The 21939-nt window shown below is 48.6% G+C and overlaps 1 protein-coding gene across 1 annotated transcript in view; it reads left to right on the top strand.

Moving 5' to 3' along the window:
* The first annotated feature begins 9162 nt into the window (after positions 1-9162).
* Positions 9163-21939, top strand: part of CARD11 (caspase recruitment domain family member 11) — a 54137-nt gene continuing 41360 nt past the window's right edge. The window contains exon 1 of the mRNA XM_066640536.1: positions 9163-9218. The gene's annotated coding sequence lies outside the window, so the exon portion shown is untranslated. The remainder of the gene's footprint in view (positions 9219-21939) is intronic.

Genomic DNA, 21939 nt, shown 5'->3' with positions numbered 1-21939 from the left:
CAGGCTGCTCGCAATAAGCCCCATGTTGACAATATTCACGTACGGAGAAACTGTCTCTCTTCTGGCCACTCTGTGTACCCAGGAGCCTCTGCACTGCCTGGTAGCCTCTCTCAGGGCCTCTGGGGCACTGGCTACAAACAGTGTCTTTGGGGGGTGATTATCAGCAGAAAAATTCCTCTCCCTCCCAATGCACTATGGTCCCAATCTGTACCCCATACAAACCTGCATCTGTACATTATTAAATGGGGGGGGGGGCTGCTGTTTCTCCTGTGACTCTCTGAAGTGTTGAAAATGAGAAAACAAGGAGGGTTTGGGGTCAGTGGCCCCCAGCCTGTTGAATTCCTTGACCCTGCAAGATCTACCTTGCTCTTTCTTTGGGCATACTGAGATGTTGGTTAGGACCAGCCTTGTTTGCTTGTGCATTTGACTTGGGTAGTGTCTGGTTTGGTTTGGGTTTGGTTTCACTGCCGTTCGAATATTGTGCTGCTTCGGCAGGGGAATTGGGCAACTCCGTGGGGGAGGAGAGAGCTTGCCAGTGGCTATCGGTCATGATACATATATGTGTGTGATTAATCTGTGGAACTCCTTGCCAAAGGATGTGTCCCTGGCATCTGGCCTAGATGCCTTGAAAAGGGGATTGGACAGATTGGTGGAGGAAAAGTCCATCGCAGGTTGCAAGCCGTGATGGGTATATGCACCCTTCTAATTTTAGAGGTAGGCTGCTTCAGAATGCTAGATGCAAGGGAGTGGCACCAGAAGTTAGGTATCTTGTTGTCTTGTATGTTCTCTGAGGCATCTGGTGGCCACTGTGGGCTTTCACCTCTGACCTGGTGATACGTCAACTTGTGCCTCTTACTGTCTGGAGTGTAAAAGGGAGATGTGAGGATTAGAAGGAAATGAAGAGAGGAGAAGAGTGGTGGGCTAGAATGTCTGACACTCTAGTCCACCACTCTCCTCTCCTCCACACTTTTTCCTCTTCCTTTCTGTTCTAGGAAGTGGGATGAGGAAGAGGAGTAGTGGAGGTGAGTCAGTGGGTGAAGGTGGGCATCCCCTGCCAATCTGCGCCTGAAACAACTGCCTCAGTTGGCCTCCTGGATCCCCAGCTCAGCCTAGTTGCCAGCTTCATGTTGTTGTAAAGGCATCCAGAGGAGAGGGTGGATGGCGCCAATAACAGCCACAGAAAAGATGCACGGATGTGCTCCAAGAGGCTCCCTTTGCTGTCTCCTGCAATGCATCTCCACAGCAACTGGATGCAAAGGGGAGCTGTATCAACCCTCACCAGAAGGTTATCAAAAATGTCAATCCCGGGCTGTAATCCTCCAGCCAGTTCCTCTGAAAACATCCTGCTGGCTTGTGTGGAACTACTCCAGCGTAAAGAGGCTCGGGGCTTAGAGCCCGAAATGTCTGATGTGCTTTTGTTGCAAAGGTTAAATATATACATTGCATTGTTTAAGGATTACAGCAAGTGGCTTTGGAAGCCGTTGTTTTCCTGAAAATACGAGTGCGCAACACGAAACTGCATTGTATCACCAGATGCTTTGGGCTCTTGTCCCTGCTTTGGCTCTCCATTTACACAAAACACTTTGTTATTTGGCACGAGGAAGGAAAGAGGTCACATTTCAAAGTAAATAGGATAAAGATCATTAACAGGATGAGGGGCGCAGAGATTTTTCTATGGGGCAGGAGGGGCTTGGGACCAGAGGCAAGAACGGTGAAATCAAAAAGGAGGCAATTTCCACTTGAGGTGGAAGGCAGTTGGACTTGAAGCTCATGTGCTCCAACCCCAGCATGGTGGCCCTGGGCAGCCCCTGCAGAAAACCAGATGTGAGAGAAAGTGGGCTTCATCATCCTATACAGCAGCACCACATGTGCTCTTAAATACAGGATCCTCCATCATCCTGTCTCTTCACAGGATGCAGGGAAAGAAGTGGAACCACTGCTCACAATGCAGGAGACAAGCTTCTGAGTTACTCAGAACTCTTGCTCTGGCTTGAGCCTTCACTGGCCCTTTTGCCTGAAGTGCCTTCAGGGCCAACAGAGGCAAATGCCTCCCTTGTGCTCCCCCCCACCCGAAATGACTCTGAGGGGAAGGGACCGCTTGCATGCTGCGGCGAGGATCCTTGCCAAACTTAGTGCTTTGCACCCTCTCTAGCTACACTACTGTGCCTACCTCCTTGCGGTGTTTTTGGCTGCTAACTTGTCCGTGTCTGGTTGCAAGGTGCTCTTCCAAATCCACAGGTTGCGACTTCCAAGTAGGACAAGAAGTCCACAGGCAGGCACGGAAAGTTGGAAGCTGAGCAGGTTTTGTTTCATTCTCTTTCTCCTGTAGTCATCTTGACCGCATGAGGCATTAGCAGAGGGCGTGGTCGAAGCTGTGAAGTCATCAAGGAACCTGGGGCTCTGGGCACAAATGCTTTTCCAGAATCCCATTTCCTTCTCCATCATCTTGTGTGTTCAGACCGAAGGTAGAAGCCATAACTCTGCCACCAGCACAGAGCAACAAACTCTCTGCTTCTTTTGGGCAGTGCATGAATGACTGAAGAGGTGGCAACCCTGCTTAGCGCATCTTGTATCCAAGGTTGGAGTAAGGATCGACAAGCACCAACGCTTTGTCACCCAATTTAGCGTCACAGCGCAAGTGAAAAATGAAGGGCTCGGAGTAATGGGGAAAGGGGTATTTTTTATTGGCCTAACCCTCCTTGCGTAGACTCTTCAAGTGTCACTTTCATATGAGTTTTCGATCATCTTTTACCACATCCAGCGGTAATTTGGGCTGCTGTTGCTTTCCCGTCCGCGTGCCGTGTTATCCATTATTGTCGCCGACCCTCCTGTGGAGTCCTTGGAGAGGAATCTAAATAAGCCTGCCCCTGTGAGAGAAACCCAGGGTGACTGAGTAGCGAGCGAGAGTCAAAATTCAAATATCTGGAAGAATGAAAAATAACCAGGTATTAAAGTGGAGGGGTCATTTGCTGCCCGCAGAGAGCAAGAAAGCATTAGGACACTGCAAACTGTATGCTAAACAATCTGGGTGAAGAGAAGGTTGACAAAGCCAAGTCTGCCTCTAGCTCAACAATCTAAGAAGGGGGACAGATCCTGCACTCAGTGCTGCCCAGCCTGGGCAAGGGTACACACTGGGCAGTAGGGTTCATGCCATACGCTGGGTTAATAAAATCAGTTTACATTTTGTGATACACTCTTTTTAGTATGGAATATGTTTTTTTTGGTCAGGATGCTACAATCCTATGCGCGTTTATTCAGAAGTAAGTTTCGCTGTGTTCAGTGAGGCTTACTCCCAGGTAGGTAATGGGCAGCCCAATTCTAATAGGACCAAAATGGCTGCTGTTGTATCCTGTGTGGGCAGGGAGGCAGCTGGAGGTTGCCTTGAGGCAGGGGAACATTTGTTCCCTTACCCTGTGTCAAGCCCCAACAGCTGCTATGGGTCTACTCAAATCCACACCAGCTCACATCACTGGTGCAGATGTGAGTAGCCCTGTGTAGGGCTTTGTCCTGTCCTAATTTTCTAATCCTGCCGACTACGCCAATTTGTCCCATCCAAATATCTCAACTCCCTTCTAATGCCTGCTTTTTGGCTAATTAACACCCTCTTTATCTCTAGAACAACCGCTGTGGTGCGCAAAGGAATGAACACAGAACTCCTTATCTATAGCAACTACCCAAATTTATTGCTATTAACACAGACACTCCCTGCAAGTCCTCTTGTCCAGAGGCTTTCCCTCCCCAAAACTCCACTTAACTCAGTGGGTAAAAGTCTGAAGCCTCCAATTCAAGTCCAATCCGGTCTCCAAAGCACAGTCCAGTCTTCCCAGTCTTCTGTGTCCTCCAGCAGAGTCCTGGCAGTCCCCTTCTCCTGTAGGTCTGGGTCAGGTAGCCCTCTTGGTCTGGTTCCCTCCGGGTCAGGTAGCGTCTCCCTCTGGGTCAGGGTCCGGCTTCCGGCTGGTCAGCGTCCCGCTTCCGGCTCCTTTGGTCCTTCTGAAGCTGCCTTTTATCCTTTGTGTCCCATTAAGTGCAAATGCAGCTCAGCTGTGAGCTACCTCCTTAGCTCATTCAAAGCCCCATCAAGGTCAAATGAAGCTCAGGTGTCCAACCAGGTCTCCATTGGCCTTGATTGATTACAGCTGTGGAGGCAGCCCTGCCCTTCCCCGAGCTGTCAACCAGCTGTCAAAACAGGGAATCGCTGTCAACACCACATCATCCACCTGATGATCTGATGATCTTCCATTACAGGCTTTCAGGTCCAGGATAGGGGATAGGATCTGGTGGAAGCCTCTGCTGCCATCCCCACCCACCCTGGGCCTGAACCACCCTCCTCCCTGTCCAAATCTTGCTCAGTTTCACCCCTCCCTGCCTTCCTTCCACCCTCAGAATGGCCCTACACCCTTTGGTCATCAAGCACCTGTTCTGCATGTGAAAACTTCTGTTTTATCCCTGGCATCTCCAGGTAAAGCAAATGAAAACTCCTGGCTGAAATCCTCAAGAACCACTGCCAGCCAGCATACAGAGCTACAAAGCATCCTGTCTGAGGTTTTCATGTTGCCCTCAGGCCAGGTGCATTCCATCCGTTCACACAGCTAAATCCAAAAGCAACCCCACATTTTCACTCCCTGATTTTGTACATTCCCGGAAACAGTCTCTCGCTTATGAAAGCTCAAGCACAGCGAACACTTGGTCGCTGTGCAAGCTACTTGGTCGACTGTAGCAAACCAACAAATGCTCTATTTATAATTTGCTGATGCAGTGTGGGGGAAGACCACAATGGCAGCATTTCCCAGCAATGTCTAAGAGAGCAGAGCCAGCCCCTGACTGCAAACTTTTTGTTTCCTCTCCCTTCAACAAACATTAGAGAGTAACATCTTACATGTGTGGAAGTCACCGACATCTAGCAGCTGGAGCTGTGGGCCTTATTCTCTTGTACCACTATGTAATTTGTAACTAGAGGAGGTGGTTACTGGCTTCTTCTCTGTTTCTGTTTAGCGCCACCAGGGCTGGTGACCAAAGGGTGGTATTGCAGTCCATCAGGGATCATTTAACACCAGTGAGGCTTCCACCTGGGTTCTGCCTACAGTTGCTGACTCTGGTCTGGCTTTTCAGTACAAGCCACTTGTTGCTCAGTCACAGACTGGGCTCTCTGGAAGTTCCTCCCCGATTGACTGCCTGTTTACTGGTTCATGTCCAGAGGCCCAGTCCCAACAATCTGCGCAAACACCTTCCTCTCGTATGGAAAATGGGCCAATAGGCCCGAGGCTGTGCTTTTGCCTAATGTGGACTGTCATTTGTTTTAAAGTCATTTACATGCCTGACCTTAAGAAGTGCCTCGAGGGCATCGGGAGGCAATCTGTCTTCCAGTCCCAGAGCCTCATTTCCAGACGCTACAGTCAGATCTCAAGGTCTGGCTTAAGAACTGGACATGGAACTCTCCCTCCCCCCGTGTGTGTGTGACAGAGAGACTCTCCTAATTTATTCAACTGCATTCCTATACAGCAGGGAGGAAGACTTTTTTTCCCACTTTCCCCCTGCCCTCCCTGTCTCTCCATTCCCTCTAAGCATCTCTCTCTTGAATGGTTTTGCTACCCAGTTTTTCATGCATAGGGCAAGGGCCTCTCTGCCAATCCCCCTCCCCGTCCCATTGCTGGAAGGAAAGCACTTTTCTCCCACTCAGAGCACTTTTTTGAAGTTTCATCAATCACTATATATACAGTTGTGAGATTGGGATTTGATCTTGTGAATGAGGACGGCGCTAGAGCCAAGTCCCCAGGCAGTGCTTAACCAGTGCTCATGGAATGGACCAGGGGTGTCCAAACATTTTGGCAGGAGGGCCACATCATCTCTCTATCACTGTGTCAGGGGCCAGGAAAAAAAAAGAATTAATTTACATTTCAAATTTGAATAAATTTACATAAATGAATATATTTGAGATAGAGCTTATATGAATGAACGAAAGTCTTGCAGTAGCTCAAGACCTATAAAAGGCCTTGTACAAAGCAAGGCCAGTCTTTCCTTTGCTGCCACTGCTGCATCACAGACATGAAACAGCAAGTAGTGGAAGGAGCCCTCATCCCACAGCTCAGGTGAGAGGTCGAACAGTCGTCCTCGTGCTGAGAGCAGTTGCATCGGGCCAGTGCAGGTTCCAGCAAGTCTCTGGAGGGCCAGAGGCTCATTGGAGACTGGGTGCTCCCCGCGGGCCGGATTGGGAGCCCCCGAGGGCCGCAAGTGGCCCCCGGGCCGGGGTTTGGGCACCCCTGGAATGGACAAAGGAGGATCCACAAATCTTGACGGCCCAGGAACTCCTTGAAAGGGAGACTTCATCAGGACTTTCAAGTAGAAACACCAGGTAAGGAAGGCCCAAGATCTTCCCTCTCCCTCTTGGGTGTGAGTGGGTGTAAAGGCTGCTTTTCAGCTGGAAGATTCTGGAAGAGGCAGAGAGTGTTCAGATATGATCTGGCAGAGATTGGAACCGAAGCCAAAGGGAAGAGCTGGCAGTCAATGTGCTTCGAAGAACCCAAGTAGAAAATGTTGCCTGCGGGAAAATGCCACTCGTTCCATTCAGTGCTCAAATCTGTATGCAGGCAGATATTACAGACACTGTAAACCTCCATTTATATCTCATTAGAACATTGGAAGAGCCCGCTGGATCAGGCCAAAGGCACACCTACCTCAGCTTCCTGGATCTCACTGTGGCCCACCAGATGCCTCAGGGGGCACACAAGACAAGAGATAGGCCTCCTGCTGCCTCTCCCTTGCATCTGGCCTTCTGAGGTAGCCTACTTCTAAAACCAGGGGGTTGCACATACCCATCATGGCTTGTAACCTGTGATGGACTTTTCTTCTAGAAATCTGTAATCCCCTTTTAAAGGCATCTAGGCCAGATGCCATCACCACACCCTCTGGCAAGGAGTTCCACAGATTAACTACATGCTGGGTAAAGAAATATTTTCTTTTGTCTGTTCTAACTCTCCCAACTCTCAATTTTAGTGGTTGTCCCCTGGTTCTGGTGTTGTGCGAGAGGGAAAATAACATCCCTCTATCCACTCTGTCCACCCCCTGCATAATTTTATGTCTCAGTCATGTCCCCAAAGGAATCATCTCTTCCAAAGGAAGTCCAAACCCAGGTTGTGTTGCAGAGAAGAGGATGGAGGGAGGGCAGTGGGCGGCCCCGGGGACAGGCGGGTAGGGATTGGGAGGTGGGGCATAACTGCTGGATCCCAACCCCTGTTCTAGGGGAGTTCGGAGCTGCTTCAAGGAGACCCATAGGGGCAAGGGTGCCTTACCTCTGGCTGAGTCGCTTTGGGCCCCTATCCCATGCTGGATACAGTGCAAGCCTCTTGACTTGCCTGTTCCAGTGCAGGGTAGGATTGCGCCCTAAGTCAATCTTGGAGGGTTAAAAAGGCCCAACAAGGGAAATGCGGGAGGGGGGAGAATATAATAGAAGATGGCCTCACTTATGAGGAAGTGAATAGGGCTTTATGAGCCCAAAGAGTTAAATTGAATTGCTGTGTGGCTCCTTCCTTTGTTTTTGGTTTATGCTTGAAGTTTCTTGCCTCTGCCCATCTTGTCTTCCACGGTGACTTCATTAGCAGCAAGCTGCTAATTAAATTCTATATTTATGATTGGAAAATAAAATCATTGGACCCTTTTAAAATAGATTTTTACGACTCCGAGCTCAGGCAGCTGAGTCAGCGATTGAGGCTGTGCAAAGCCTGCGACTTAAAGGCTTCCAATGAGGAAGATAAATAGAATGAGACCTGACACGCGGAGAGGCGCATCAGAGCATCCCACCTCGCCACTGCGGTGCTGTGTTAATTTTTCAGCACACAACAAGTGACATTTTGCATGCGTGTGTGTCGCCCAAGAGCCCCAGTGGCAAACATTTCCAGGGGGAGCTTTTGGAGGTGGGTAGGGTGTTGCAAGACCTAGAAAACAATTTGCACTGAATACGAAATTAAACTTCTGGAGCATCTCGGTTCTCATTTATTTAAAAAAGAGCAAGTTTGGACTCCTTGTCAGGGCTGGCTCTCAGTCAGTCGAACCAGTTTCTCCCAACTGGGCCCCAGCACCTAAGGGCCCCCCATGCTTGGGTAAACTACTCTAGTCTTGTATTCCTTTTTTTTTTTTTTTTTTTGCATTAAAATGTGCTTACATCCATTTGGTCCTTTAAACTCACATACACTTTTTAAGCGCACATTTTGATTGCTTTCCATTCTACCATCGAGATACGAAGTCTATAATAAATGTTATTTTGTTGTTGTTGGCATCCTTCAGTCTCGGAAGACTATGGTGTCACGCTCTGAATGGTGGTTCTGGAACAGAGTGTCCTCTCCAGTGTGCGAAGCCTGGGTAAAGTAGGTATGGAGGATAGGCATGCAACAATTCCCCCCTCTCCACGTCGCTGAAATGGTCCAATGGAAAGGCAGAAGCCAATACGGTTGGTTCCAGCAGCGTCGCAGGAGTTGCCAGAACGTGACTGTGTTCAGCCATGAACTGCCTCAGGGACTCCGGATCTTGCCTCGAGGTTGACTCCTGAAGCCTTTTCCCTAACTGGATGTAGCCACAAGGCAGTGGAGGTTTGGGATCAGAGTTTTCCTTCTCTCAGATGAGCTGCCTTCCCAGGCTGACGAGTCCCATCTACCCGGTGGCTGTTTAGTCGCCTCTTACGACAAGTACAGCCAAACGGAGGGCCTATTCTTATCCCCAGCCCCCAGGGGAAATGTTATTTATACCTCTAAGATTCTACGGACCTTGGCTGTGAAGCTGGGGCCCCACAAAAGCTGTTTCCAGTCGGGCCCCACAGCTTTAATAGGAGCTGAGTGGCACTCTGGCCCCAGGAGTAAAGTGTCTGCCCTTTCTGCAAGAAGAATGGGTACCAGAGAGAGCGCTCACGGCCTCTGCGCAGAGGAGAAGGGGAAGTGAGACCAGCCTCGGCACTCTCTCTTCCTACTAAATATAGACACTGGGTTTGCAGAGGGCTGCAGTAGGTGGGTGTTTCCGGAAGCAAGTCGTAGGGTTCCGCGGCTGCAGCATTTGAACGGGTACCAGTTGAGAGAGAGGAAGGAGAAGAGGTCTGCAAAGAACAGAGATGGAGACAGGCTCTGCTGGGCTGGAAGAGCTGGTTCTTTGATGCGCCGTAAAAGCAGAACTTGGGCCTGGTGTCACACTGGTGCTTCGGTGAGCAGCTGCTTCCTTGTACATCGTGGAGTTCTAAGGTAGGCCTGTGAGTTGTTTGCTCCTCTGCAGCTGGTTGCAGAGTAACCGACATTCAGCCGTTGTTTTCTGTGAGAGTCGATGTTGTGTGTGGGGCCTAAGAGTGAACCAATTCCATGGAATTCCTTTGGCGACAGTCATTATGCAAGCCACTCTTTCTCAGTCTGTCAAGACTGCTAATATGGAGCCACAGGTTACCAAAGCTGAAGCTGGGAATCCATGATTCTCACCGTGATGGCCCTGTGTGTGGAGCCAATTTGGCTACTAACTGCAGTGTCTCCCTGGGCGGTCAACAGTTCCTGGATCCTAGAGGAGCTTCGCCGAACCCATCCTGGCCATTGGCTCTTCTCAAGAGAAGACTTCCTGATGCATTTTTGCCTTGGCTCAAGCAGTCATAGCCTGCATTGCTTTGTTTCCCAGTTCTGGCCAGGGCCTGCCAAAATCTCCTGGTGTAGGAGGCAGCATGCCAAGTCCTGCCTCCTCTTACTTGACATGATGCCAGTCTCTGTTCCTCCCACTTCCTGGACTGGGAAAGGAAGAAGGGGACAGAGTGGGAGAAGATGTGCGGAGGAAGGAGAGTGGTGGACTAGAGAATCCCACCGCTCTCCTCTCTGCCACATTTTCTCTTCTGCTCTGTGCTCCTCTTCCTTTTCCAGGTCAGGTGGTGGGAGGAAGAGACATGGAGGAAAATGAGCAGATGGAGGTGAGCACCCCTATCAGTCCTCTTCTTGTGGCAACCATCAAGGGCAACCTGGGCCCCTGGCCACCAGGGGGGACAGACATGAACCTTCTTCTCCCCACAAAGCCCACTGTCATGCATTCTTAGCTGGATACAAAGAGGTCCCTGGCTAATATTCTAGCATGTGGGAACGGTTGATCTACTATAATACGGGTAGTTGTAACTCCAAAATCCATTTCCCAATCCCATCACAATGCCAACAAGTCTAGAATGAAGACAAAAATATTGTCCACATAAAACAGGGGGGGGGGGGAATGCAAAAACAAGCCCTGGGAACCTCTGCAATAGAGCTTGGCCAATATCCTCCCGGAAAGAACAGGGAGCCCAAGAAGGGGCAAGAGTTTGTCTTGGTAAAACTGTCTTCTCGACAAGCCGCTTGAAACACAGCAAATGACTGAGCCGGATGCGATGCTGAGTGCGAACAGCCCCAAGCTATGCGCAGCGGTGTGGAGGTTGTGTGGATTAAAGCCTTTATTAAATGCCAAGCGTTCAGCTCCTCGCTTGCGACTTCTGAAATCCCTTTAAATAGATGCACTAAATTCCTGTGGTAAATTATTAAAATTATTGTGCCATTAGTTTGATTTGCAGGCTTTGTGCTAACACTAATCTTGAGGGTGCCAAGATCCATTTAAGGATCTCATTCTCTTTATCTCTGTCCTTGGTGGTCGCCGTCGGGGCTTCCTCTTACTGGATTTGTTTTCCTTGTTCTTGGGCCTGCTTCTTCTCCCTCCTCCGCCCCCCAACACCTCTTGTATTGGTCAGCCCAAACCAAGCAGGGCACTCTCCAAAACTCAGAACTGCTCTGCAGTGGCATAGCCAGAGGAGGTGCGAAGCGCTGAGTTTTGGTGCCTGAATGCGCCATGCGAGCAGCCCTTCTCCGCCCCCCTTCGGAGCCATTCCGGGCAGTGGGGCAAAATGGAGGGCCTCTTGCACGGCGCATTCAGGCGCCTGCAAAACCTGGTGCTTTGCACCCCCTCTGGCTATGCCACTGCTGCTCTGTCCATTATGCGCTTGTGTGGAATATCAGTGTGTTCTGCAAGATTTGTTGTGTGTGGGTGTTGGACCCACGTGTGTATAAACATCTGGGGATGCTGTTTGGGCTTGAACTGGGGGGAAAGAATTTGCACCTAAGAAGGCAGTCCCTAGGGTAGAAGATCAGGGCCTTTTTCTGCTGGACCTTTTCTGATGGTACTTGTCTTCTCTTTCTCGTGTTCATTTTTTTTCTTCCTTAAGTGTTGCCATTAGAAGCATGAATCTTTTGCATCCTTACAAGTTTCTGTGATACAGAAGACTGGCAACTCTTCTAAGGCAGATTCACACCTGTGTTATAAACTAAAGTGAGAGTGCAGGTGTCTGGGGGGGGAGGGAAGGACACTCTGTTCTCCCTCCCCTCATTTCTCAGATCCTTGTCGAGTTGTCAGTGAGGGTGAGTGCTGCCATCTGTCCATATGCCTGCTGCTTGGGTTCTTTTAGACTTCCCTGGAGCTTTCTGGAGGGGGTTCAATGATACAAACAATTCTTAAACTTTTTAGCTTTGTGGAAGAAGCCACTCCCACGTTTTCTTACATGATGGCCACCCTGGAGAAGGTCACTTTAAAGTCTTCTGAAGTGTCACTTCTGCACTCCAGTGCAACTATTCTGAATGTTCAAAATGGCATTGCTGTGCGCAGGCAGTAGTGTAGCTAGAGGGAGTGCAAAGCAGTCAGTTTTGCAGGGAGTCTCACCATGGCATGCAAGCGGCCTCTCCCCCTCCCTTTTGGAGCCATTCCAGGCTGCTAGAGCAAAATGGGGGTTTATGCGGAGCGGGGGCCACTTCCCTGCCACGGTGATACTCCCTGCAAAACTTAGTGCTTTGCACCCCCTCTAGCTACACTACTGCGTTCAGGACCGGCCTTAGGAACTGTGAGGACCGATTGGAAATGTTTTTTGCAAGGTCTCAGGTTCACAGCCAAGGTCTGTAGAATCTCAGAGATCTAAATAAAATTTATTAAAGACTTTGTAGATCTGTATGGTAGAATGGAAAGCAATCAAAGTGTGTGTTTAAAAAGTACATGTGAGTTAAAGAACCAAATGGATCTAAGCACATTTGAATGTAAAATTGTGTACAAGGCTAGAGTAGATCACCCCAGCGTGGGGGTCCCTTAGGCACGGGGGCCAATTGAGAGCAATTGGTCCAGTTAACTTAAATATTTGCACATTCCCCAGATCACTGAAACATTTGCCAGCACTAGTGAATGGGAGAATTCACAAACCTAACCATGGCTACCAGCTATTTAGTAACACAGCCTTTTAACCCCTCATTTCCAGAGTGAACTGGAGTCCAGAAGGAATTAAACTGAATATTGCTGGAGGGCAGAAAGTGTTAAGTTTTAATTTTGAAATGAATGACGCATTTCTACAGAATTTTGTCCTGAGAAACCCTCTTTATGGTCCAGTTAACATCCTTGGGGAGATAGCAGGAAAGTAGGAAGGATGCTAATTGAATTTAACCATGCTAGGGCTACGCGTGCACTAAACTGTACCTGGATACGTCGGTATACCTGCGAACAATCACTGTTCGTTCTTACCTGGGTACAGTTATTCACACGTTCCTTTCAGTACAGGCACAGTTGGGGTCCAGAATATACTGGTGGGTCAGATGTGAAAATAAACCCAGGTAACCATCATGTGCACCCAATAGAAACTTTTATGTACTTCAACACCAGCAGCCGTAATGTGCAAACAGCCCTATTACTCGGCTTGGAATGGCTTTGTAAATGTCTTGAAGAGTTGTCACAATCGGAGTGTGCAGCGGAGGTATTAATGCTTGGAGGATAATGCCGTTCTATTGATATTTAATGGAATTTTATTTTTTTTCCCCAAGAAAGCAGCTATGCAGATATTGAAGTGTCTGGCTGATGATAGATGTTTTGTGGGGATGTTTGTATTACTGTATTAATGTAAATTAGAAAAGCAGGAAAAAAAGAGAAGAAAGGGGGGAAAAGGGAGTGTATAGAGTGACTACCAATGCTATACCAAACCGCAGGGAGATTAAAACACGATTAAAAATGCATTAGAACCAGGAAGTGTGCTTACTTTATTATCACTTGGTCTATTTGGTCACTAAAGTACTATGCGTGCCAATAAAGTTCTTATCTATCACTAAAGTACAGCCAACATCCTGATGCAATTTACTTGAACTTTGAAGTTTCAATTTATTTGAAGTTTCAGTTGACTTGAAAGTGTGTCCCATGTTGCATGTTGCTGGTGCTCGTTTCAATAAAAGGTGATTTTCAGCCGGTGTGGCACTGCACACTGATGTGTCGCGAAAGGTCTCCAGGGGTGTTGTGGGAGTTTGGAGCACAGCGTGGAAAAGGGCTGAAAACCTCATAAGAACATAAGAACAGCCCCACTGGATCAGGCCATAGGCCCATCTAGTCCAGCTTCCTGTATCTCACAGCGGCCCACCAAATGCCCCAGGGAGCACACCAGATAACAAGAGACCTCATCCTGGTGCTCTCCCCTACATCTGGCATTCTGACTTAACCCATTCCTAAAATCAGGAGGTTGCGCATACACATCATGGCTTGTAACCCATAACGGATTTTTCCTCCAGAAACTCGTCCAATCCCCTTTTAAAGGCGTCTAGGCTAGACGCCAGCACCACATCCTGTGGCAAGGAGTTCCACAGACCGACCACGCGCTGAGTAAAGAAATATTTTCTTTTGTCTGTCCTAACCCGCCCAACACTCAATTTTAGTGGATGTCCCCTGGTTCTGGTATTATGTGAGAGTGTAAAGAGCATCTCCCTATCCACTCTGTCCATCCCCTGCATAATTTTGTATGTCTCAATCATGTCCCCCCTCAAGCGTCTCTTTTCTAGGCTGAAGAGGCCCAAACGCCGTAGCCTTTCCTCATAAGGAAGGTGCCCCAGCCCCGTAATCATCTTAGTCGCTCTCTTAGTCGCATCTCTTAGTCGCTGAACCTCATCTGGGTTCAGTGGCTCTGTTTCTAAGGCTGTAATCCTATCCACACTTACCTGGGAGTAAGCCCAATTGACTATAATGGGATTTACTTCTGAGCAAACCTGCATAGGATTGGGTTGCAGGGCAACTGTCTGTAGCAATGAATTGTCTGTTCCTCTGCTGGTGAAGGAAGAGGGACGGACAATCCATTACACTACACTACACTACACTACATTACACTACACTACATCTGCACTACAAACAGAGCTGCAGATCCTGGAATAATGACCCAGAAACTGGAGGTGACATCGCAAGAGGTGAAGATCATAGAGAAGACCATAGCGGTTAGTGTGCCCTGAGAAGAAAGGCTTTGAAAATTGCTGACATATGGGAACAAAGCTAGCACCTAGAAGGAATACCGTGCCCACATTTGGGCACCGCATTTTGGGAAGGATGTTGAAAGCTAGACGAGGTTCAGAGGAGGGCCACTAAGATAGTGCAGGGTCTAGAAATTGAGGTCAATGAGGAACGATGCTTGGTATGTTTAGCATGGAGACGAGGAGGTCAAGGGGAGTTACAGTAGCCATCACAAGGTATCTAAAGGGCTGTGGCATAGAAGAAGGAGAAGGCTTACTCTCTCTGGCTCCTGAAGGCAGGAACCAATGTGTTGGTGTTGAAACTACAGGGAAGTAGATTCAGTCTAGACATGAGGAAGAAGTTCTGTATCGTCAGAGCTGCCTGACGCTGGGACAGTCTGCTTTGTGCAATTGGGGACTGCCCTTCAGCGGAGGTTTGCAAGCAGAGGCTGAATGGTCCCCTGTTAGGAATGCTGTAACAGTTGCCTACACTGAGCAGGGGTTGGACTAAATGACCTCCTTTTACCCTTTAACCTTAATAACCCTTTTACCTTTGACATTCTATGATTCGTCAAGTATTAAGATCAAGAGAACATTAATCCATGAGAGGTGGTAGAGTAAGGGCTAAGAGACCAAACTGGTTTGCATCTGGCCTCTGCCATGAGCCTACTAGGTGACTTCAGCCAAATAACTCAACCTCAGTCTTCCCCATCTGTAATATGGGGACAATGATACTATATGCTTTTCAGGGTAAGATCTCAGATAAATATTTGCACCCACTTTGCTAAACTGGTCTGATGGCCGTTCTCAGCAATCTTCCTGCAGCACTTAAAGCCTAACACATTTATTTCAGCATAAGCTTTCAAGGACTGCACTGAAGTCAATGGAGGTTTCTCCCCTTCTGGAAGTAGCACACAGGGGAGAAGTGCCATCCCAATCAAAGCCCCAGCAGGGAGACAGTATTCAAGCCCCCTTATCCTCCTGCCACAGTTTGCTGCACCCCACATGCTATTTATATGTAAAACTGTTTAAAAAGAACTGGCCAAAACACACATTTCTCTTAATTTGTAGTTTGTCCCTGAAAATCTATGTTTGGGCTCAGGCCAACTGCATGTTCTGTGAATCTCAATGAGATGGAATTTGTTGCCAGGTGTGTACGTACCCCAAAGAATTGGGAAAGTGCCTGTTCTTTAAATTAGATTTTTTTGGTGACTTCTTTGCCAATCCTATGCATGTCTACTCAGAAGTCAGTCCTGTTAGAGTCAATGGGGCTTACTCCCAGGAAAGTGTGGATAGGATTGGGCTGTGTGTCAGCAGTGAAGTGGTAAAAATTATGTACTACTTTAGAGAGGGGCTTGTATCAAGATATTCAGTGGAAGGCTGGACATCCGTGGATCAATAGCGGGCAAGGAAGTTCTAAGTGGGCTGGGTAGCTACTGGGCAACCTAGACTGCTGTCATAGCTTATCTGCTTGCTGATGGTATAGTACACAGATCAAGATTGTGGATCATTGCCCTTTTAAAAAGACCTTTAAAAAGAAAAGAAAAGCAAAAACCCAACCACTTCCGGTGTTAAATGAGCTTGTGGTATCACTTCCTTCCTCCATCCTTTCTTCATCAGCCTGCTTTGTTAGCGTTTTGCCACCCTGGGCGATTTCCGGTGGCCCTATGAATCTTCACCGAAGAAGTCTGAATAATATATAGACAGGTTCACACTTTGCTGTTCTCTTTAATGAGGCTGGGAGCGGATTCTCACCAGCATCTCGTAGGTATATGCTTTTGGGCAATTCTCCCGACTAATGATATAAAGCATTCATATTTATTAGGTGTGGAGTCAATAGAATTAAATTCCATGCCAAGATCTATACAAGAACATCTTCAATCTGGCTTTCCTGCTACTAAATCATGACTGGGAGCTGCCGAGGAGAACTCTCTGCGGCCACATTGGCTCTTTTATGCTGTCATTTCCCCAAGACCTGCGATGCTCACAGCCTCCTTTACTTTTGCCTTTCTGTGATTTGGGCAGACCAACTACAGAGAGCCTAAGGGGTGATGGTACCCCTTGTACCATTTCCAGAAACCATCTCTGCAGTGCCATAAAGAAATCCTATTAAAATTGGTATTTGAAAGGGGGGGGTTTAAAATTGCATGTATTGTATGCTGAGCAAAACAGGTTGCCTTATTAACCAGTAAACTGAGGCTGTTGGGGATAAGTAAACTTATCCCCTGGGGGCTGGGGATAAGAATAGGCCCTCCGTTTGGCTGTACTTGTCGTAAGAGGCGACTAAACAGCCACCGGGTAGATGGGACTCGTCAGCCTGGGAAGGCAGCTCATCTGAGAGAAGGAAAACTCTGATCCCAAACCTCCACTGCCTTGTGGCTACATCCAGTTATGGAAAAGGCTTCAGGAGTCAACCTCGAGGCAAAACCCGGAGCCGGAGTCCCTGAGGCAGTTCATGGCTGAACACAGTCATGTTCTGGCAACTCCTGCGACGCTGCTGGAACCAACCGTATTGGCCTCTGCCTTTCCATTGGACCATTTCAGCGACGTGGAGAGGGGGGATTTGCTGCATGGGTAACAGCCTATCCTCCATACCTACTTTACCCAGGCTTCGCGCACTGGAGAGGACACTGTTCCAGAACCACCATTCAGAGCGTGACACCATAGTCTTCCGAGACTGAAGGATGCCAGCAGCGAGGCTGTTGGGGTGCTGTATCACTTTGATGGTTTGAATTTTTGTCTTGCGCTCTCTCCTGCCCTGATTTTCTGTTCACTGCCTCTATGTTTGTCCCTATCTTTGTCCTTTTGAGGATACCTCTCAAATTGCACACCTCTCCACATCATGTGTTGAGGTTTGACTCCTTCCACGGGGGACTTAAAACTTGTATCTCCGAGTGAGAGGTGGACACACTTTGTCTCTACCAATTATATTTACACACTGCTTTATGACAACAGAAAAGCATTTCACAAAGTGGTTTCCACAGCAAAATAAATGCTTCCCTGTCCCCAAAGGGCTCACAATCTTAAAAAAAATCGATGCAAGAGAGACACCAGCAAAAGCCACTGGTCAGAATGCTATACTGGGGTGAAGAGGGACTGTTGATGAACAGGAGTCAGATCTCTGAGTGGAGGATGCATGAATCTTAGCTCTGATGAACATGCATTCCAGCACAGACCTGTCAGTGTTAAGAGGCCTGCACTTGCAGATTCTGGTGATGTTTAAAACACTTGAGAACAGATTGCAGGACAATGAGATGAGTACATCTTTAACCTTAGGAGGAGTAGTTCTCTTGACTTTATAAACAGTGTAGGAGAGGTGACTTCAGAGCCAATTAATACAACATACAGATGCAACAAGAGCAATATGTGATGAGCAAGAGGGCAGTGAAATCCTTGGCAATGATCTGTGGCACAAGATTGGCAGCGCAGTCCTATGTGTGTCCACTCAGAAGTAAGTCTCTTTGCCCCAGGGTGTTTTTTGAACGAGTCTCTACACTCATTTGTAATCCACCACCCCACCACCCCGAGCTGTGAAAGTAAGCCCTGTGGGTGAGAAAACCTTCAGGGCGATGCTAAAAACACGCTGAAAATGGAGACATTTTGCAATAATAGCAAAACCAAAACAGAAAGGAAATTATTTTGACTCAGCTCTTGTGGCTACTTTGGACTTTGTTGGTGCTGCCATAGAACAAGGGCAAGCTTGCGCTTGGTGCTCCCCTACAGCCATGGTGCTATCTTGGATATGATTCCCCTTCACCACTGGAAGAGAAGCCCCAATCAGGTATAGTGGAATGGGGAAGTGCCCAACAGAGGTATGGATGGAGGCTTGAGCCACAACCCAATACTCTCCCACTAGGGATTAAACCCCACTGGATAAATCAGTTCTGTGGGATGGGGCTTTGTCAGTTGCATTGTGCATGTCCATATTGGCAACCTTCAGTCTCGAAAGACTCTGGTATCGCGCTCTGAAAGGTGGTTCTGGAACAGCGTCTAGTGTGGCTGAAAAGGCCGATTCGGGAGTGACAATCCCTTCCACGCTGGGAGCAAGTGCAGTCTGTCCCTGGTCTGTCTCCCTGGCTATGGGCCTTCCTTCTTTGCCTCTTTGCCTCAGACTGTTGGCCAAGTGTCTCTTCAAACTGGGAAAGGCCATGCTGCACAGCCTGCCTCCAAGCGGGCCGCTCAGAGGCCAGGGTTTCCCACCTGTTGAGGTCCACTCCTAAGGCCTTCAGATCCCTCTTGCAGATGTCCTTGTATCGCAGCTGTGGTCTACCTTGTAGGGCGCTTTCCTTGCACGAGTTCTCCATAGAGGAGATCCTTTGGGATCCGGCCATCATCCATTCTCACGACATGACCGAGCCAACGCAGGCATCTCTTTTTCAGCAGTGCGTACATGCTAGGGATTCCAGCACGTTCCAGGACTGTGTTGTTAGGAACTTTGTCCTGCCAGGTGACAGGTCCTGCAATGTGCATGTGTGTTTCCATATTCTCTCCCGCGTCACCAACAAAAACATAGCTACACATGGAGCATCCTTATTTTCATACACAGTTTTAACCCTCCAAAGTGTAATTGGAGATTGTGACTTCCCAGGAAAGGGGACCAAAAAATAGAGATGGCTGGAGGATAAGTGTTTGTGCTTGCTATCAGACGAAATGAGGAGAGGGCGTCCCATCCAGCAGCCTCAGTAAAGCCAAGTACCTTAGAGTAGGGAATTTCAACTTCTTGTTGATAGTGCAAGGACCACTTTTCTAAATACCCCATTTGTGAGGGTCACTTTTATGAGCAAGACCACTGCCAGGAGAGATACCTAAACCCTCCAACAGTTCCTCAAAGTAGCTCCAATTCCCTCTGGTCAGCCGATAAGCAAGCACCCCAGCAATTTACTCAGAAAGTTCTTTAAAGCTTTTTATGCGTTAGTAACTCGGCCCATGTACTGGGGCTCTAAAAGGAGGGTTCCAAGCAGTGAGGGAGATGCACACATTTTAAAGGCAGCAGAAATCAACAAACTAACTACTGGCTACATGACTCAATTCCCAAAGTCCCGCTGGGCAGTGCTTGAACAGTTGACCGTCCTACTGCAGTCCAGCCATGAACCACCTCACTATAGGCTCACTTCTCCCACTTATATAGCTAATGCCCTTTTTGGGCCAGTCCAATCAAGAGCATTAAATCTGTGGAGTCATGATCTGCCCCTCCGTTGGTACCCCATGTAACTTTTAATTCTCAACCAAGTGGCATAGCTCCAAATTGACAGTGCCTGGTCTCTGGCCTTGCAGCCCCTAAGCTCATCAGATAATGGGACACCTGGCATGTTACTTCCTTTTTGTTCCCAGGCCAGGAACTTTCCACACTGGAGTCTTAATTATCAGTTTTGTTCCTCTGGCTGGGCAGCCCTCTGACTTTCGCGTCTGCTTCTAACAATCTCACATTTCCCTCCAATCTGGATCTTACGGGCAGGACATTTCCGCTTCAGTACAACCCAGACCTTACAAAGAGGGCCTCTCACTTCAAAGCATGGCACCCCCAGCACCCTTCTTCCCACACTGCTCCTCTCACTCCACTAAGAGGGTGTAACGGAGGGGAGGCAAACCCACCTCCCTGACACCAGGTTTCAAATATGTATTCACCAGGCCTCTCCGTGCCGGCTCTAGTTGAATAATAAGATCTCCCTGGTGCTTCACCGCAGATGGAAGCCTTAGATCCAACCTGGGCTGTATGGAGCTGATTTGGCTGCCTGGGGGGCTTTCGCCGTCCCTGCTTGATCAGTGGAGAAGATTCTCCGGCACGTGAAAAGAACACAAAAGAGCCGGGGCAAGTTTTCGCTGCAAGGTGTTTGTCTCAATCAGAGGCAGAGCCAGTTGAATTGTGTGTGTGTGTGTGTGTGTGTGTGTGTGTGTGTGTGTGTGTGTGTGGCAATCAGAAAGCAACAAGTCGTTGCAAGAAGCTGGGTGGGGGAGAGAGAGCTCCATCTGAAGCATAAAAGAACTGTCTGTTTCATTCCTGCTGATGCCACACGGCGGGCTTTGAAATCGTTGGCATGCGATTGCATGAAGTTCACCCACAAATAGAGGCCACCTTGTGAACAAAACGTTGTGTGTGTCTGGGGGGGGGGGAATATCTGGGAGTGAGCAATTCCTCCGCTGCACTACAGCTATTCTCATATATCTCATTTTTAAGTATTCACACACATCCCACATCCCTTGTTTTCCATCAGCCCACATTGGGTGGCTTTGGTCCAGTGTCTCCCCATGATGTTTCCGTGGTGCTTGAGCAGCCTATGAAGGTATAATGTTGTCGCTGAATGGCAACTCCAGTTGGAGGTGCAAGAAAGCCCTGCCCAGGAGCCCACTGAGAAACCCCTGTGCGTTCCAGCCACCTCATTGTTTAAATGAGGGCAGCTTCTTTGCTGGGGTGGGGTGGGGTGGTAGAAGCAAACAAACAACCCAGAATATAAGATGGGGCAGAGACAGGCGGCAAAGCCGGTTGTCGAGCCAGATTACAAGTCGCTGTAGGAGAAGCTGTAGCGATAACAATAGTGTCGCCTGCCTTTACATGACGCGACACAAGCTGGATTTGTTTGGATTGCGTTAAGGCAAAGAGTTGCGTGCATGTTAACAACAGGTTGAGCCATGGAAAGGTGTGCGCTTACAAAGTGCGTCTCGGGTATTTTTGTAGCTAAAGGCAGCTCCGGTCTTTGAGGGACCCGGGGGCAAGGACACCCCCCAAGCTTTGGAAATCAGATGTTGTGCTAGCAAACCCCGTGTGGTGCCTATATGAGCAGGCAGGGACTGGTACAGTAGCAGAGGCCCTCTTGCACCCTGGCCACTTTCTGGATCCTGGTTGGCTTTCCTCACTGGGCACAATCAGTGGTGCCTGGCTGAGAAGGTTAACCAGACAATGGGTGGGTGATGGTTCTTCTTCACTGCTGCCGTTGCAGTTAAGGGGGCCAGCACAGAGAAGGACCTGCATCTGCTGCTACCATGTGCTCCCTCATAAGCCTCTCAACTGGGCTTTGTTGGGCTGTTGGGAGGGAGCAACTGCAGCAGGAGGCTATGAGCATCCTCTTGCACCTTGGCTCATTGTGCAGCAGTAGGTAGAAGCACAGTGGTTCTTTCCACAGTGTTGGCCAAACATGGGAGGGAGTCTTGTGTGGGCCCCTGGCCACACCTGTCAAGGCTCTCCTGATCTCGATAATCCCAGCAGCAACCTATGAAGAATGCAGCAAGGACTTCTCTTCTGGCCCCAGTAAAGTCACTGCCCCTACTGTTTGCCTCTTGGAGATGCTTGTTCAGGTCTGGCGCAAGATCAGGCTGCCCCCAAGACAGTGCCACGGTATCTCTCCAATGCAGAGCACTGCTAGGCCAGCCACAGCTCCCAACAGTGGCTCACCTGGGTTTCAAACAGATCTTTTTGGAGACTCCAGGCATTGATCTGAAAAGAGTCTGCCAAGCTCTGCCCCAGAGTGATAGCACCATCCACTGTAGGTTAGCCTGAGAGAGCTTTATACATCCAAGGCTTTGCACATGTCCCAGTTCCTATATGTGGTAAAACAATGTTCTTGTTTTGTTCCTAGTTTGCATTAAAAAAAAAAAATTGTTCACATGTTTAATGTTTCTGGACCCATCAGTAGGGGGATCATAAATGAGAACAAGCATTACTTAAATCCTGCAATTCATACAGAACTCT

Source organism: Tiliqua scincoides, chromosome 13 (genome assembly GCF_035046505.1).
Source record: "Tiliqua scincoides isolate rTilSci1 chromosome 13, rTilSci1.hap2, whole genome shotgun sequence".
NCBI lineage: Eukaryota > Metazoa > Chordata > Lepidosauria > Squamata > Scincidae > Tiliqua > Tiliqua scincoides.
The sequence above is the reverse complement of the archived record's forward strand: the minus strand, read 5'-3'. Positions and strand labels throughout refer to the sequence as shown.